At 42.4% G+C, this 17,635-nt stretch overlaps 1 protein-coding gene across 5 annotated transcripts in view; it reads right to left on the bottom strand.

Annotated features, from left to right (window-relative positions):
• kiz (kizuna centrosomal protein) overlaps positions 1-17,635 on the bottom strand; it is a 233,821-nt gene that overhangs the window by 215,032 nt on the left and 1,154 nt on the right. The gene's annotated exons all lie outside the window — the stretch shown is intronic.

The raw sequence follows: 17,635 nt of genomic DNA, 5'->3' as shown, positions 1-17,635 counted from the left end.
ACCTAGATTTACAGGAGTATTATACAATTGTGGCCACTCTTTCTGTGAATAGTGTGAGCATGGTGACAATTACAATATGCGCTTTATTTGAGTACAAGATCCCATGCATGCATTCAAAATAAATGGCTGATGTCCAATTTGAAAAATATCTCTGCAGATACCTAATCTTCCTTAGTTCAGGTGTTTACAACATTCGCCCGAGGTAAACATCTTCATCTTTATTGGACCAAACTTTGAAAATCCAAAAGGAGATTTCATGCAAGGTAACTAGCTTTATTTAAATACGATGCTTAGAACACTCTTCGAATCACGGAAGTTTTTGCCATTTTGACAAATACAGTGAAATATTGTAAAAGCAAATATTCCAGATCTGTTGCTCTGCAACTTATGCATTATTATAATCTCCACAGCAAATATGTGGCATCAGATTTTAACAATCCAGCTTATGAGATCACAACTTGACCAAATTTGATATAATGTGCAAGCATCTTTATTTATTTTGAATGATTCAAAACAAAAGCAAAACATTCAAACCATTCACCAAGCAAAGAATAGGGCACAGTGAGTCTGTAAATAATACCTGAATTAACTAACTTTTCCCAAGTAGTCTGAAAAAGCAAAATGGTCGCACTACTGGAACTGCTGTAACAGTAATACAGCCACTGATGCGGGCCTGCAGAGGGCGGGGAGCTGAGTCACAGCGCTCCTGCGAGGTCCAACTGCTGTTAACTCAGTTCAGGCTTTGAACGGCCTGTTAAAAGAACTGACAGTAGTTTAATTTAAAATCCTGCAACTGCAGGGTCTATGTCCAAAATGGTGGTGCCTATGATCGGCAGCAGCCACAAGGGGTTGCAGATTCTGGGGGAGCAGAGGACTGGTGCAGGGTACCAGAAAACAGGGAGACCACCCCTCCCCCCACCACATCTGAGAAGGAGAAGCAGAGAAGACCCATAGGACGGTGACCATGGTAGTGGACCAGTGAGGGGCTCTGAGGCTGAGGAACACACAGACAGTGGGCTATTGGTGACTCACAGCAAGGAACCCATGCAGGCTGTGGGCTGCAGGAGACTGTAGGCAAGGGACTCACACCCAGGCTGAAGACTGCTAGAGACTGGCTTGAAAATGGCTGAATGGGTGTCAGGTATCGTAACCAAGAAGCGCGAGGGTGCTGAGGATACTGAAGGGTTCCTAATCGTATTGGAGGTTCGGTTGCCGATGGTTTGGACTGGATTCTCTGTGGCTGTGAAAGCTGCGGTAGCACTGTAGGCAAATCCACAGCCACTTGTTGACTCTGGAGACACTTCAGGCAATTTCTGCCAATGGCAAATCTGTCTGCCTTACAGGAGACAAAAGGCAATTTTGTGTAATGTGACACTGTTTTTATTACATGACAATAAATTGAATCTTGAAACCTTTCTTCAACTGGTGTTAGATCAGGGCAGGACTAGAGTGCTGGAGAAACTCAGCAGGACATGTGGCATCATGGAAAGCAATAGGCAGACAGTGTTTAGGGCCAGAGGACTTCATCATGAATGCCAAGATCAGGCAAATGCCCGAATAAGGTGGGTGGAGGAGTACAGGCATCCAGGTGAATGCCAGTGGGAGGGGAGAGAAAGTAAAGTGGCTAAGAGATGATAGGGAGCAGAGTGAGATGCTTTCTAATGGAGGAAGTAAGGGAAGGGGTTGGGGAGCTGGAGGAAGAAGGTATGGGTGTGAGGAAGGGAATGAGGATGGAAAAAGAAAGGGATTGAATGTGGGAGAGTGATGGGAAGATAATGGAGCTCCTTGCTGTTGCAGAGAAGTGGATACCTTCACTCTGCGTGTAGATTTTATTATTTGATGAAAAAGTGATATTGAAATGCTTTCACTCCTTCCTGCTGTGGTTAATGAATACATTGGCTCCAGTGCGGTCAGTTAAGTACCATTATCATGTCAATCTGATCCCGGGGTACATCCAAAGATTAACGGGCACAGTTGTCCTGTAAACAAATTAATGTCTCTTTAACACATGATCATTTATCGCAGGAAAAAAAATTAAATGATTTTTGAAAGGAACTGAAACGGATTATTTTATTGTGATCTCCCTGATCATATTAATTTTAGCCAACAATGTGTAATTATCAGCCTTGCATAAGCATGATTGGGATTAGTTGAATCTCAGTGCTAGCATGCAGGGGAGAGCGAGGTGCCACAGAGATGTGCACTGGCCCTTGTTGCTTATGCAGTGCTGGGAATAAGAGTTCTTGCCCCCGCGGCAAAGCTGTCAATTGAGTGCAGCCTGCATCGTGTCCCTCCTCTTACTCACGTTACAAGAGTGAGGAAGAACTTGGATTAGCACTCAGGCAAGAAATACAGTACGACATAAGTTTGAGCCACAAGAACCAAGACATAATGTGATGAGAACCTCTTCATTCCAGTTCAACTTGGGGGCGAGAGCTTTGATTGTGGTCTGCAACTCTGCAGGAGAGCCTCATTGAATTGGCAGATCTCCCTAGCCACTACTGAGATGTACATGGCTCCCCACCAAGCCTGTGTCACTTCATACTCTTGCCAATCATCGTCCATGGTTCAAGGTGAAGTGAGGGCCTGGGACTGATCCATGGCCACCTTCCCCTTGCCCACTTCATGCTACTACCAACATTTACTTCACACTGTGGTAATTAAAGACAGTTTTCCCTTTTCTAAAACATTAGGGAAAATAAGCATTCCTGCCAAAAAAGACCTGGTAAGAGAGTGGATACGTCATCAGCAAAGAGCATATGCTTCAAGACTTTGGGGTCAACAATCTAGATTGTCTGACAGTAATAATAATATGATGGGGCATATGTAACTGGGAATCAAGAGAGCATGTAGCTAAACAAGCTGCAACATTTTTAATTTTCACTGCGGTGAAAAACAGTGTATTTCTGGATTAGATTCAAAACACTTTTTGACCGCAAAATGTTGTTCAACAGACAAGAAATCAACGAATGGTGACAAGCAAACATTAGCAAAAGAGCATCTTACAAAAAAAGACAATGGCATTTTATATTTGGCTTGAGAGGAAGAAGTAAGAGTCACAAAGTTTGAGAATACAATGGACTATTCTTTCTGCGATGTTCCTAAACGCACTGGACATGCTTTCAGAATCAGAATTGTCACAAACATGACAAGAACTTCAAATTCCTGGATGTCAACATCTCTGAGGATCTGTCCTGGAGTATTCATGCTGATACAATCACAAATAAGGCTCGCCAGCGGCTTTACTTTGCAAGGTGTCTGATGAGATCCGTTAAGTCACCAAAGACTCTTGTAAACTTCTACAGGTGTATCGTGGAGACCATTTTGGCTGGTTGCATCATTGTCTGGTATGGAGGCACTAAATCTCAGGACAAGAATAAACTCCAGAGGGTTGTTAACTTGACCTGCAACATTACAGGCACCAGACTTCACTCCAGTGAGATCATCTACATGAGGTGGTGTCTTAAAAAAAGCAGCCTCTATCCTCAAAGACCCCACTACCCAGGCCATGCCCTCTTCACTCTGCTACCACTGGGGAAAAAGGTTCAGGAGCCTAATCTCGTCATGGCTATCTCTTGAGGTCAAGGATGATGGACTTTATTCATTTCTAGTGCCATGACGCCTGTGCATGTATTTATTTAACATGTACTTAATGTTGCACTCCAAGAAGCACATGATAGTTCACATATCAACCAATTCCAATGGCATTGAAACCACAATGATTGGAGCTGATGGATTTGTTGCAACCTTCATCTGCCTCACAACCATTGCGTTCGAAGTAACTTCGTCCATCTATTCCACCGTTGAGGTCTTGGTTGGATTGTACTTTGTCAGGGATCTCACCCTTGACCTTACTGCCATGGGTGGCCCTACCAGAAGCATAGCTCCAGACAGCATCGCTCTTGAGATCTCAGGACCACACAAGCTTCTCCATCATGACAAGGTGACAATCCACAGAGATGAGTGCTCAACCGCACATAGACAGATTCTTCCCCATTGCTATCAGATTCCTGAATAATCAACCAACCAATGGCACTGCCTTACTTTCCGTGCACTAATTTTTTTTATAGTAATGGTTATATGAATGTTTACATTATGATGCTGTTGCAAAACACCGAATTTCATGACTTGTTCATGACCATAAATTCTGATTCTAATGTCACAAAATTTGATGTTTTTCTGCAGCATTACAAGTGCAAAATTGCTATGTCTTTTAATAAATAAATTAGTGCAAAAGAAGAGAAAGAGAGATAGAGTCTGTGGTTCATTTTCCATTCAGAAATCTGATGGCAGAGGGGAAGAAGCTGTTTCTATACCATTGGGTGTTTGTCTTCAGGCTCCTGTACCTGATGGTAGCAGAGAGAAGAGAGAAGGTGGTGAGGGTCTTTGACAATGGAGGCTGCTTTCCTGAGACACTGCCTCTCTTGAAGATGTCGTTAATGGAGTGAAGGCTGGTGGCCACGAAGGTACAGGCTGAGTTTACAACTCTAAGTAGTCTTTTCCTGTCCTGTGCATTGGCACCCCCATACCAGACAGTGATGAAACTAGTCAGAATGCTCTCCACAGAACACCTAGAGAAATTTGCAAGAGTCTTTTAAATTTTATTTTAGACATTATAGTATGGTAACAGGCCCATGGCGCCCAATTACACGCAATTGACCTACAACCCTAGTATGTTTTGAATGGTGAGAGGAAGCTGGAGCACACATAGGGAACCTATGCATACACAGGAAGAATGTACAAATTCTTTAGATAGTTCCAGATTTGAACCATAGTCACTGGTCCGTAGCAGCATTGCGCTAACTGCTACACTAACTGTGCTGCCCTGGTGACATACCAAATTTCCTTCAAGATTGCATCAACATAGGGGTCCCAGGATCGATCTTCAGAGATGTTGACACCCAGGAATGTGAAGTTCTTAACCCTTTCCACAGCTGACCACTCAATGACGACTGGTTTGTGTTTTCCTGATATTCCCCTCCTGAAGTCCACAATCAATTCCTTAGTTTTGCTAATGTTGAGTACAAGGTTATTGTTGTAACAGCACTCTACAGCTGATCTATCTCACTCCTATATGCTACCTCATTGCCATCTAGGATTCTGCTGATGACTGTAGTGTCATCAACAGATTTGTAGATGGCATTTGAATTGTTTTTAGCCACATAGTCATGGGTGTAGAGAGAGTAGAGCAGTAGACTAAGCACACATCTTTAAGGTGTGTCTGCATTGATTATCAGTGAGAAGACATTGTTTCCAATTTATACTGACTATGGTCTTCCGATGAGGAAGTCAAGGATCCAGCTGCAGAGGGAGGTGCAGAGGCTCAGGTTTCAAACCTTGCTCATTTGTACTGAGGGTATGATGGTGTTGAAAGCTGAGCTGTAATCAATTAAAAAGTAACCTGATATTCAAGGCTGAATGGAAAGCCACTGAGGTTGCATCTGCTGTGGAGTGATTGTAGCAGTAGGAAAATTGCAATGGGTCCAGATCTTTACTTGGGTACGAGTTGATTCTGGCCATGACCAATCTCTCAAAGTATTTCTTCACAGCAGATGCATGTCCTACTGGGGAATAGTCATTGAGACAGCTCACTCTGCTCTCTGAACACAGAACACGCCAGCATAGTACAGACTCTTCAGCCCTCGATGAGGTGTCGACCCATATATTCCTTAAAAAAAATACTGAACCCCCCCTACCCCATAATCCTTTATTTTTCTTCCATCCATATGCCATCCAAGAGTCTCTTAAAAGCCCCTAATGTTTCCGCCTCCACCACATCCCTGGCAAGGCATTTCTTCCAGAACGCACAATTCTCTGTTCAAAAATCTTAACCCTGATGTCTCCCCTAAATTTTTCCTTTCACTTTGTACATATGTCCTATGGTGTTTGCTATTCCTGCCCTAAGAAAAAGGTGCTGCTGTCCACCCTATCTGTGCATCTCATAATTGTGCAGACCTCAATTAAGTCTCCTCTCATCCTTTCTATAGTCCAAGAGAAAAGTCTCAGTTCTGCTAACCTTGCCTCATAAGACTGATTTTCCAATCCAGGCAACATCCTGGTAAACCTCCTCTGCATCATCTTCATAGCTTTCACATCCTTTCTATAAAATATTCTTGTCACCTCTTGGGCACCGATATGATTAATGCGCTTTTGAAGCAGGAGGGAACCTCCAATAAGAGATTGAACATGCCCATGAATACTCCATCTAGTTGGTTGGCACAGATTTTCAGGACCCAGTCAGGTAAGCCATCAGGGTCTCATGCCTTGAGAGAGTTCACCCTCTTGAAGGATGTTCTGACGTTGCCCTCAGAGTCTATCACAGGGTCTCCTGCTTCTGCTTGAATTATCATTGATACTGCTGAATTCTCCTTTTCAAAGTGAGCCTAAAAGGTGTTCTGCTCATCAGGTGTGAAGCATAACAGCTATTTATGAAGTTTGACATCACCTATAGGATGTAATGGCCTGAAATCCCTTCCCTAGCAGGCGTGTTTCTAGTTTCCCTCGGAATTGCCTCTGCTGCTGAGATAGTGTTCCACAGGTATAGAACATCAGATAGCACAGCACAAGAACAGGCCCATCTGCCCGTGTCAGTGCCCAACATGAAGCCCAAGAACGTAGCCAACATCATAATGAACACCTATTACACTGGTCGCAACCCGTTCTCACTGCTCCCTTCGGGAAGAAGATACAGAAGCCTGATGTTCAGCATTTGTTTGGTCAGGAACCATTTCTTTACAATAGTTATCAGACTCTTGAACCTTGCCTTGCCATCATAATCATAAACTATTCCAGCACCACAAAAATACTTGTGTTCATTATTGAAATCTCACTTCTTTTCTGGCACTACTGCAAATGAGAGCATTCATTATCTGTCTTTCATATTCATTATCTCTTTTCTAGCAATAATTGAATATATATGATTATAGAATTTTTTTAAGTACCTGTTTGACTGCAGCAAGCAAAAATTTTGAGCTTACCAATATGTACATTCTATTTGTGTGTATGACAACAAACTCATTATCATCAAATCAAACCACTGATTGCACATGTTAGATATCTCTCCAGATTCATGCATCTATCAAGAATCCTTTGATATGTTAGTATTGTATATACTTCCACCCAATACTCCTGACTGTTCCAGACACCCAATATTATCTGTGTAAAATAATCCCCCCCTCCCCCGCACCTTAGAAGCATGTCCTCAAATATGTGACACTTATACCCTGAGTGGGCTTAGTGCAGTGGTCAGCTGTCTGTAAGGAGTTTGTACATTCTCCCTGTGTCTGTGTGAGTTTCCTCTGGGTGCTCCAGTTTTTTCCCACCCTCCAAAATATACAGGATTGGAGGTTAATTAGGATGTAATTGGGGGGCACAGGTTTAAATGGAATGGGCTTCTACCGTGTTGTAAATTTTAAAAAAACATTCTGTTTACCCTGTCAATACCTCTTAATTTTATAAACTTCTATCAGATCTCCCTCAACCTCCAACATTCCAGAAAAAATAAACAACCGAAGGTTGTTCCATCTTTTCCTGTAACTCATGCCTCTAATCCAAACAATGTTCTAACCTTTCCAAAGTCTCCACATCCTTCCAACCAAAATTGCATGTATATGACATTAGCTATGATTGTTAGAATCTCAATGATGCTCAATGTCAAATGAGTGGCATGATAAAAATCCCTTCACTAATTTCCACTCTTGAAAAATGCTGATCAAAAAAATGTAGCCGTCCAAAAAATACAAGATACAGGAGAAGAAGTACACCCATTGGCCCATCGAGTCTGCACTGCCATTCCAATCATGAGCTGCTCCATCCACTCACTCAGCCCAACTCCTCAGCTTTTTCCCTGTTACCCTAGATGCCATGACTAATCAAATACTGTACCTGTCAAACTCCCTTCCACAGCCACCTGTGCAAATGAGTTCCACAGACTCACAACCCTCTGGCTAAATAATTTTTTCCGCATCTCTTGTTTTAAATTCATCCTGAAGTTATGCCCTCTGCCCTGGAATCCCCTAGCAAGGGAGACATCCTTGCCACATCTACTCTGTTCAGGCCTTTCAGCATTCAAAATGCTTCTATGAGGTCCCCCACCATCCTTCTATATGCCAACAAAACAGTCCAAGAGCCAACAATAGTTCCTCATGTGCTAACCCTTTCATTCCTGGTATCATTCTAGTAAATCTTCTCTGAACTCTCTCCAATGCCAGCACATCTTTTCTCAAATTAGGCACCCAAAACTGTAGACAGTACTCCAAGTGAGGTCTCAACATTACATTCCTGCTCTTGTATGCTATTCCTCTAGAAATGAATGTCAACATTGTTGACTCAACCAGGAGGTTAACCTTTAGAATTCTGAATTTCCTCCCCATTTAAAATAATACTCTGCCCATCTATTTCTTCTACCCAAGTGTATGACCGTACACTTTCCAACATTATATTTCATCTGCCACCTCTTTGTCCATTGTCCTAATCTACCGAAGTCTCTCTGCAGTCTTTCAGTATCCTCAGCACCACCGGCCCTACCACCTAATTGGGTATCATCTGAAAATTATTCACAAACCCATCTATTTCATAATCCAAATCATTTACGTACAACATTAAAAAAAAGATGCCTCAACACTGACTCCTGCGGAACACCACTGGTAACCAGATGCCAAGCCTATTCCCTCTTTCCTGCCACCTTCCAATTAGTCAGTCCTTAACCCATGCTTGTATCCTTCCTGTAATTCCAATTGACTTTGGCCTGTTCCTCTCGCATGTGACTGTAATTTCCTTTACTCCATCAAAACACCAATACATTGGACTTTATCCTCTCCTTTTCAAATTTCAAAGTGAACTCAGTCATAATGCAATCACTGCCTCCTTAGGGTTGCTTTACCGCAAGTTCTCCAATCACCTCTGGTTCATTACACAGCACCCTGGTTGGTTTATCAACAAGCTCCCTCAAAAAGCCATCTCATAGGCATGCCACAAACTCTCTCCCTGGACATCCCATACTGACCGGATATTCCCAATCTACTTTCATGTTAAAATCCCCCATGATTATCATAAGGCTGCCCTTATGACATGCCTTATCTATTTCCAATTATATTTTGTAATCCATATTCTGGCTGCTGTTTGGGGGCATATATGTAACTGCCATTTGTGTCATTTTACCTTTGCCATTCCTTAACTTAACCCATAAGGACTCTGCGTCTTCTTATCCTATGTCCCTTTTTTCCAATTATTTAATATTGTTGCTCACCAGCTATACTATGCCACCCCTTCTACCTACCTGCCTTTTCTTAAGATATACTGTGTATCCTTGGATATTCAGCTCCCTTATTTTAAAAAGCACTTCATTTTCCTATTTTTTCCCCATTGTGGATGACCTTGCATTTTTCTGTTGTATTCCATTTCCCACAGCAATTTACTTATCCTGTCCACATCTCTATATCCTCCTCCCAGCCCATACAGCTTTGTGTTACCTCCAAATGTAACTGCTGAAGGCAGACCTATTCTATTTCTAATATTATTATTAGAACAATCAAGACAACAAAGCACTAAATTAATTGTCTGCCACCTCTGAATGTTTGAAAATCAAACGTTAATTCTTTGGACTTGAAATTCCTGTGAAATATGTGAATTCTTAGCCCCCTGCTCCACTTACTTTACACCTACAACTGTGTGGCCCGGTGCGACAATAGAACCATCTACAAATTTACCAATGATACCACAGTAGTGGGTTGTATAAAGGAAGGGGATGAATCAGCATACAGGATGGAGATTGAAAACTTGGCTGAATGGTGCACCAACAACAACCTTGCACTCAGTGTCACCAAAACTAAGGAGCTGATTGTAGACTTCAGATAAGGAAAATAATCTAGTGATCATTTGAGGATCAGAGGTGGAGAGGGTGAGCAAATTTAAGTTCTTGGAAGTTACCATCTCGGAAAATCTTTCCTGGGCCTAACACATCAATGGCATTGTGAAGAAAGCATGTCAGTGCCTCTACTTCCTCAGGAGTTTGCGGAGGTTTGGTATGATATCAAAAACCTTGGCAAATTTCTACAGAGGTGTGATGGAAAGTGTGCAGACCAGCTACATCATGGTCTGGTATGGGGACACTAATACTCATGAGCGTAAAACCCTCCAAAAGGTAGTGGAATCAGCCCAAGACAGCACAGACAAAACCATCCCCACTATTGAGTACATCTACAGCACACATGTCAAACTCTGGCCCGCGGGCCAAATTTGGCCCGCAATATAATTATATTTGGCCCGCAAGATCATATCAAAAATGTATTAGAGGTGGCCCGATGGCCGCCGCGCCAGTATAGCGCATGCACAGTAACCGCTGAGTCCCAGGGTGAGAGAGAGAAAACTCCTGGTCCTTGAAAAGTAGTGGTGGGTGGTTTTATAAACACGCTGTCATGTCCCCCCGCCCAACCCCCCACCACCGCAGCGCGGCCTGGCCGGTGTCAGGGGAAGCCAAGGCCGCTTCCCAGCGCCCGGAACCCCAGTGGCACAGCGTTTCTTGGAGCTGCAGATGGAGTCGGGACGCCGGAGGGAAGATTGGGGCTCCCCGCCGGGCGATGGGGGCGCCGGCCGCCCTGCGCCTTCCCACCGGACCAGCGGCGGGTGCCCGGAGTGCACATGGAGAGCGAGGCTAGTCGGGCAGGTAGGGTGGAACACCCCGCCAATCTCGGGAGTGGCGTGGGCTGGATCGGGATTAGCCACGCTCACCTGCTTCTCTACCGCTGACCGGGATCCCAGCGCGGTCCTGAGTGTGGAGACTGCCCTGGAAAGGTCCTGGGACACCGGCACGGAAAGTAAAGGGGGTCCGGGAGAAACTCAGTAGGTCAAGGGGGGTCCGGGAGAAACTCAGCAGGTCAAGGGATGTCCGGGAGAAACTCAGCAGGTCAAGGGGGGTCCGGGAGAAACTCAGCAGTCAAAGGGGGATCCAGGAGAAACTCAGCAGGTCAAAGGGGGGTCCGAGAGAAACTCAGCAGGTCAAGGGGGAGGGGTCCGGGTGAAATTCAGAAGGTCAAGGGGAGGGGGTCCGGGAGAAACTCAGCAGGTCAAGGGGGGTCTGGGAGAAACTCAGCAGGTCAAGGGAGGTCCGGGAGAAACTCAGCAGGTCAAGGGGGGTCCGGGAGAAACTCAGCAGGTCAAGGGGGGTCCGGGAAAAACTCAGCAGGTCAAGGGGGGTCCGGGAGAAACTCAGCAGGTCAAGGGGGGGTCCAGCAGAAACTCAGGGGGGCCTGACCTCGCCAGGACCGTTGCCCACTCCCCCTCCCTGCCGCAGGCCGACCCGCCACTCACGGTGACGGAGCCGCTGATCCGCCGAGATGCCGCCCTGCAGCAAGAGCCGATGCCCCTGCACTGTCGTTGTCCAACCCGATCGCCCGCAAACCCCGCCCTCCCGCACACAGGCCTGAGTAAGTATTATGAGCTTTAATCTCAGGATAAAACGATCTTCCAATAGTTTCATGTCACAGTGATAAATATATTCCTGGTTAAAAATGGTCCTGCACCTGGATACAAGCTCATTTGGCATAAAACTTGAAAAGTGTGTAAATCAAAGGATATCTGTACCAATGGAAAAAGGGCATGGCAAATTACCCTGCTAGAGTTCATGCCCACAATCAGTCACCCATTTGATTGTTTCAGGAATCATGTTATTCTCCCACATTCTCAATAGCCCTCAGATTTTACTATTCGACAGCACACTAGCAAAATTTGACAAATCCTCTATAGATAAATATTATTTATTGAATATTTTATTTCTCATTTGTTAATGATTCTGGAAAGAGTTTATCAAAACTATTATTAAACATTTATTTTAATAAGAAAAAGTTTAACATTACATATGTTGAAAGAAGAGAAAACATGCAGATGTTGAAAATTTTCAATAAATATTTAGTTCGGCCCTCGACTTAGTCCAAGTTTTTAATTTTGGCCCTCTGTGAATTTGAGTTTGACACCCCTGATCTACAGGGAACACTGCCATCAGAGAGCAGTAGCAATCATGAAAGACCCTCACCACCCAGCACACACTCTGTTCTCACACTGCTGCCATCAGGAAAGAGGTATAGGTGCCACAAGACTCCCACCACCAGGTTCACGAACAGCTGCTACCCCTCCACCATCAGACTCCTCAACAACAAATTCAATCAGAGACTTATTTAAGGACTCTTATTTGTGCACTTTATCAGTTTTCTTTTGTTCTCTCTATTGCACAATTTACATTGTTATCTATTTACATTTTTGTTTGTTTACATGTTTACGGCGTGTACAGTTTATTTTTTGCACTTGCAATTAGAGGTCGTTCTGCTGCACCCACAGAAAAAAAGGAATCTCAGAGTTGTATGTGATTACATGCATGTTTCTTTCTTTGGCTTGGCTTCGCGGACGAAGATTTATGGAGGGGGTAAAAGTCCACGTCAGCTGCAGGCTCGTTTGTGGCTGACAAGTCCGATGCGGGACAGGCAGACACGGTTGCAGGGGAAAATTGGTGGGTTGGGGTTGGGTGTTGGGTTTTTCCTCCTTTGCCTTTTGTCAGTGAGGTGGGCTCTGCGGTCTTCTTCAAAGGAGGTTGCTGCCCGCCAAACTGTGAGGCGCCAAGATGCACGGTTTGAGGCGATATCAGCCCACTGGCGGTGGTCAATGTGGCAGGCACCAAGAGATTTCTTTAGGCAGTCCTTGTACCTTTTCTTTGGTGCACCTCTGTCACGGTGGCCAGTGGAGAGCTCGCCATATAACACGATCTTGGGAAGGCGATGGTCCTCCATTCTGGAGACGTGACCCACCCAGCGCAGCTGGATCTTCAGCAGCGTGGACTCGATGCTGTCGACCTCTGCCATCTCGAGTACTTCGACGTTAGGGATGAAAGTGCTCCAATGGATGTTGAGGATGGAGCGGAGACAACGCTGGTGGAAGCGTTCTAGGAGCCGTAGGTGATGCCGGTAGAGGACCCATGATTCGGAGCCGAACAGGAGTGTGGGTATGACAACGGCTCTGTATACGCTTATCTTTGTGAGGTTTTTCAGTTGGTTGTTTTTCCAGACTCTTTTGTGTAGTCTTCCAAAGGCGCTATTTGCCTTGGCGAGTCTGTTGTCTATCTCATTGTCGATCCTTGCATCTGATGGGGAGCTGGCTGATGGAGGACCTCAGTTTTCTTCAGGCTTTACATGCATGTACTCTGACAATAAATCTGAAATCTGAGGCTGGTGGTTGGCTATTCATACTGTGCTGCCTAGTCATAGATCAACCTGTGAAAGATTCATGCATCTACTGAATTATTATAATTGTTATCTTATAACTTGCCACTCTTGTCCAAATAGCACTTGTGTAATTGGCATTTTGAACAGTACAAGCCAATTTTAATTTCTACACAGATGCTGTATATAAGTTGGATATCATAAAACAAGATTTCTGATCTGTTCATAAAATCTGCAATACCAAAAATAAATCAAGCAACACTAAAATAACAATTACCCAAGATCACATTTTTAAAAAAAGCAAACTCTTCATGTGCTATATGCAAAATCATTAACTTTTTTTTAATCAATTGGTGTAATTTGCATTTTTGGCCCATCAATAAGGACACACGAAAAAACAATTTCCAATAACTAAAATTATTTGAGTTGGACACAAGATATTCCTTTTTTCAAATAGTTTTTTTTGCCTTGCTTGCTTTGGAAATTAGCGGGGAGTTGTGGCTTGGGAGCATCAGGGTTTGGGGTGGGGGGCAATCACATGAACAGCTGATCTGGTCAAAATTAGGGGGGGGGGGGGTTGATGGTAATCAGATAGCCATGCAAGCAGAATTGGCAGTATCGAGGGCGAGTTAAGAGGGAGCAAATGCCAGAATGATATGGAATTGCAAACACTTCAGATACTACAATCATTAATGTTTTAATAATTTGGGTCGAGTATCATTCTTGACCTACAATGTGACAAAAACAGATTTGCAACTATAAACAAGCAATATTAAGCCTTCTTTCACCACTTCCAATGCAAATCTCAATTCTACAGTTAAAGCCTACTTTTGTATGGTACAAGTATTCTATCCACCCAGATAAAATGTACATGCCAGATGGCTTCAAAATATATGTGCTCATACTCATGGACAACCATAATCAAATTTGCAGAGGGATTCAAAAGTATTATATGTCAGGGTAGAATTTGTATCAGCAGGTATTTTATAGCACTGCAGTCCAAATGAAGATCAAACTATTTTTCTTTTTGTAAAATGTGACCAATATTCTATTTACCAAAAAAAAATACATTCAGTAGCAGTTACTGCATCACCTTTACAGTGCCAACAACCAGGACCGGATATGGGTTTGAATTCCACACCATCTGTAAGTAGTTTGTACTTCTCCCATATTTGCCTGGGTTTTCTTTGGGGGCTCTGGTTTCCTCCCACCCTTCAAAACGTACTGGGGGTGTAAGTTAATGGGATGTAAGTTGGCCAGCACAGACACGTTGGGCCAAATTGTTCTGTTACAGAGCTATATGTCTAAATTTTTTAATTCTTGGAAAGTATTAAGTGAAACTTAATAAAGCAGAATGGCTGAGTGTAAAGTAATGTAACCATTTGGGTCCAGCAGATCCCATTTGCAAAGACGTCTAGCTACTCATTCTAACAAACAATAGCTTATTACATCCAAATCATATACACGAGATCAAAATGTTCTTATAATATTTTATAACTTGAACATTTGTAAATCAAGGAAAGGCTGCATGACTCTCCTTTCAAAATAATTTTTAATACCGTCCCATTTAATTAAAATAGCTTTTCTCTGTACATTAGTCAGTCTGAATAAAAATCTTCATGATCAATTCCATTATTAGTCCATCAAAATTGAGGCCATGGTATTTTCAATGAGTCCAATTCAGCCAAAAAAACTGTAACTAGTCATTTGTTTCATCTGCTGTTTGTGTCCTCGCTGTGCACAAATTAGTTGTGGACTGTATCAGCATAAAATAACACTTCATACATAATTCAATTATCTTTTGATATATCATAAAATGTGTAAAGTAGTTGTACCATACCAACATTTCTTTTTTCATTAAAACTAGCAGAAATAAATGGGAAACTACCCCATTCCACTTTAAACTTTTCCCAAATGTGATTCAGAACTTTGTGTAAGGAAGTATGATGAATAAAATACACTATCTGTACATACAGTCATTTTAATTTATAGTGAAAGTTTCTCCTCTGCATTAGTGAATTAGATTACATCACAATAAGAATTACACATTTCTTGAATCTTTGATTTTTCTGTTGGTTACTGCTGATCTTGTAAGGAGAGCGAATGTGGATCAGTCTTTATGATCTATTGATCAAAAGTAAACACCTGAATTCTGCTCCAATCAAGGCGGCATTTAATGCTCCATCTTTTTAGACATTAAGTTTGAGATATTTGCATTTTAGCTGGTAAATTTCTAAAGCCCAAGTCAATGTGAATGCCCTTCACGAACAATAATCACCATTCTGTTTCCAACTGATTATTTTTAAGTTGAACTGAAGGTCGCCTACAGAATGAAGTCATAAACTGATTGGCATATTAGGCTGTGACTCCATGGTCACTAAAACAACACCATTATACTTGGATAACAGGAATGGCCAGTGTCTTAATAACTTGTACAAGTGCATCCTGACTGTACTCAATGGCTTTAAACACTACAATGGATCGAACACTCCTTACAGCACTCATTAAAAAAAGCCTATTATTTCCACTCCACGGTTATGATTAAGTCTATTTTACCCGCATCAACTATGTACAAAGTGATTCTGACCAGTGAAGTAATCATCTGTTCCAAATGTGTGAAGATAGTTGGCTTAGAAACTGTAATCAGCACAGAGAATTTCAGGACACAAAATCTGATCATTATGCTGTCCTTTATTTAGAATATTATTCTTAAGCTTTTTTTAAAAAAATGAATAACAGTTCACTTGCTGATTCAAAACTAAAGATACAAACTTTACAACAAAGGTCATTATAATATACAAGATTCCCTTTTATTAGCAATGAAACAAAAGACTGAAATAAAGCATACTGCCTTATTTTAATTAAAGGCAAGACTGTGGAAACTTGACATCGGCCATGGCACCTACCCCCCAACAAAAGTATAATGCAGTGTCCTTCTTTAATCACTTTACAAATGTCAAAGTTGCATAATATCTTACAGATTGCGAACAGCACTTTCTGGGTTTATTTAGATTTCCAATATTTGTAGTATTTTCCATTGGTATTTGGAAATTGGATTAGTTTACAAATATATAACATATTTCAAAGTTCAGTGATCATTATATAAATCATCACAGTCCATTTTTGATTTTAGGAATAGTATACAATTCCATTTATTAATTTTTAAAAATCCCCAATTTTGAAAGGAGTAAGAGTTAGATGTTTAACATTTCAAGTGTTCAATTATCATGAATTGAACGTGAATGCCATTGCATTGATGCCCAATATATCTTCAGCCAAATTCAACAGTACACTTCCAGAAACTCTAAAAGGGGCCAAGAGCAATCTAACAAACATCTAATTCTAAATTGGAAATCAATTACAAAAAGTTGTTTTTCTTCAATTTTAGAAGCCAGATTGTTTAAAAAAAATCACACTTTTTTCCCTCAAAAACTACACTTAGCAGTAATTAGGGCATATTACACCATTAAGATCTCTCACCTTCAAGTAAAAATGTAAGGTATTCGTGAGACCAGGAGTGCGATTATATTGTAACTCACTCAAGTTCATTTGAAACAAAAAGTTCATGCATTGATTGTGTTAGAGAAAGCTGTTAACAGCAAAGCTGAATTACTTGCAGCGATTTTGGTTTTCCCATTAACTTGTACTTCCATTACTGGAACTGTCAACTCAATAGCATAACAACAGCAAAACACAGATTCAAAACAGTCAAGCACACTATTTATTTACACTCAGACTACTGTACACCCTTAAAACACTGAATTGCAAAGATGATATTTGCAGTCCTTCCAGACTATTTGCTTTCATGTCATTTCTGAGAAATGCACATGCATGTGTGAAGTCTGAATGTTGCAAACCACCTATCATGCACGCTTGATGCGCCAAAGTCCTAAACAACATGAAGGAATTTCCTTTTGGACCAGTCCATATTCTATGCCTATAAGAATGGACTGTGCATGCATGCACACACAGAACAACATCCAAGGTCACAAAATACTGGAGGAAGTCAGTGGTTCAGGCAGTCAACATTTTGGGCTGTAATCATTCAACACGGACGCACAACTTTGCCCACATGCTCTCTTCCACTCCCAACCCCACTCCAGCACGTTTTCCCTCCCGCACTCTTCCTACCCCTCTCTCCTTTGCCCTCAGTCACACTATCCCCCCCCCCCCCTTAGCTCCCACCCCTTAACACCCTTCCTATACTCTAGTGTTCAGTGGGCCAGTGCCCAGATGCTGATCCCTTTGTCACACAGTCCCATTTCCAGAAAGTATTGAATGGGGGGTGGGGGAATGCAAACAAGTGGCCTACATCTGTGGTTTGCGAATGCTCTTGCCAATGCTCACCCCCACCCACCACACGAACATCAACATCTCAATGGTACTCTCTCTCTCTTTGGCTTGGCTTCGCAGACGAAGATTTATGGAGG

The sequence above is a fragment of the Narcine bancroftii genome, chromosome 4 (assembly GCF_036971445.1).
Source record: "Narcine bancroftii isolate sNarBan1 chromosome 4, sNarBan1.hap1, whole genome shotgun sequence".
In the NCBI taxonomy this organism is placed as follows: Eukaryota; Metazoa; Chordata; class Chondrichthyes; order Torpediniformes; family Narcinidae; genus Narcine; species Narcine bancroftii.
This window is presented reverse-complemented; position numbering and strand designations above follow the sequence as displayed.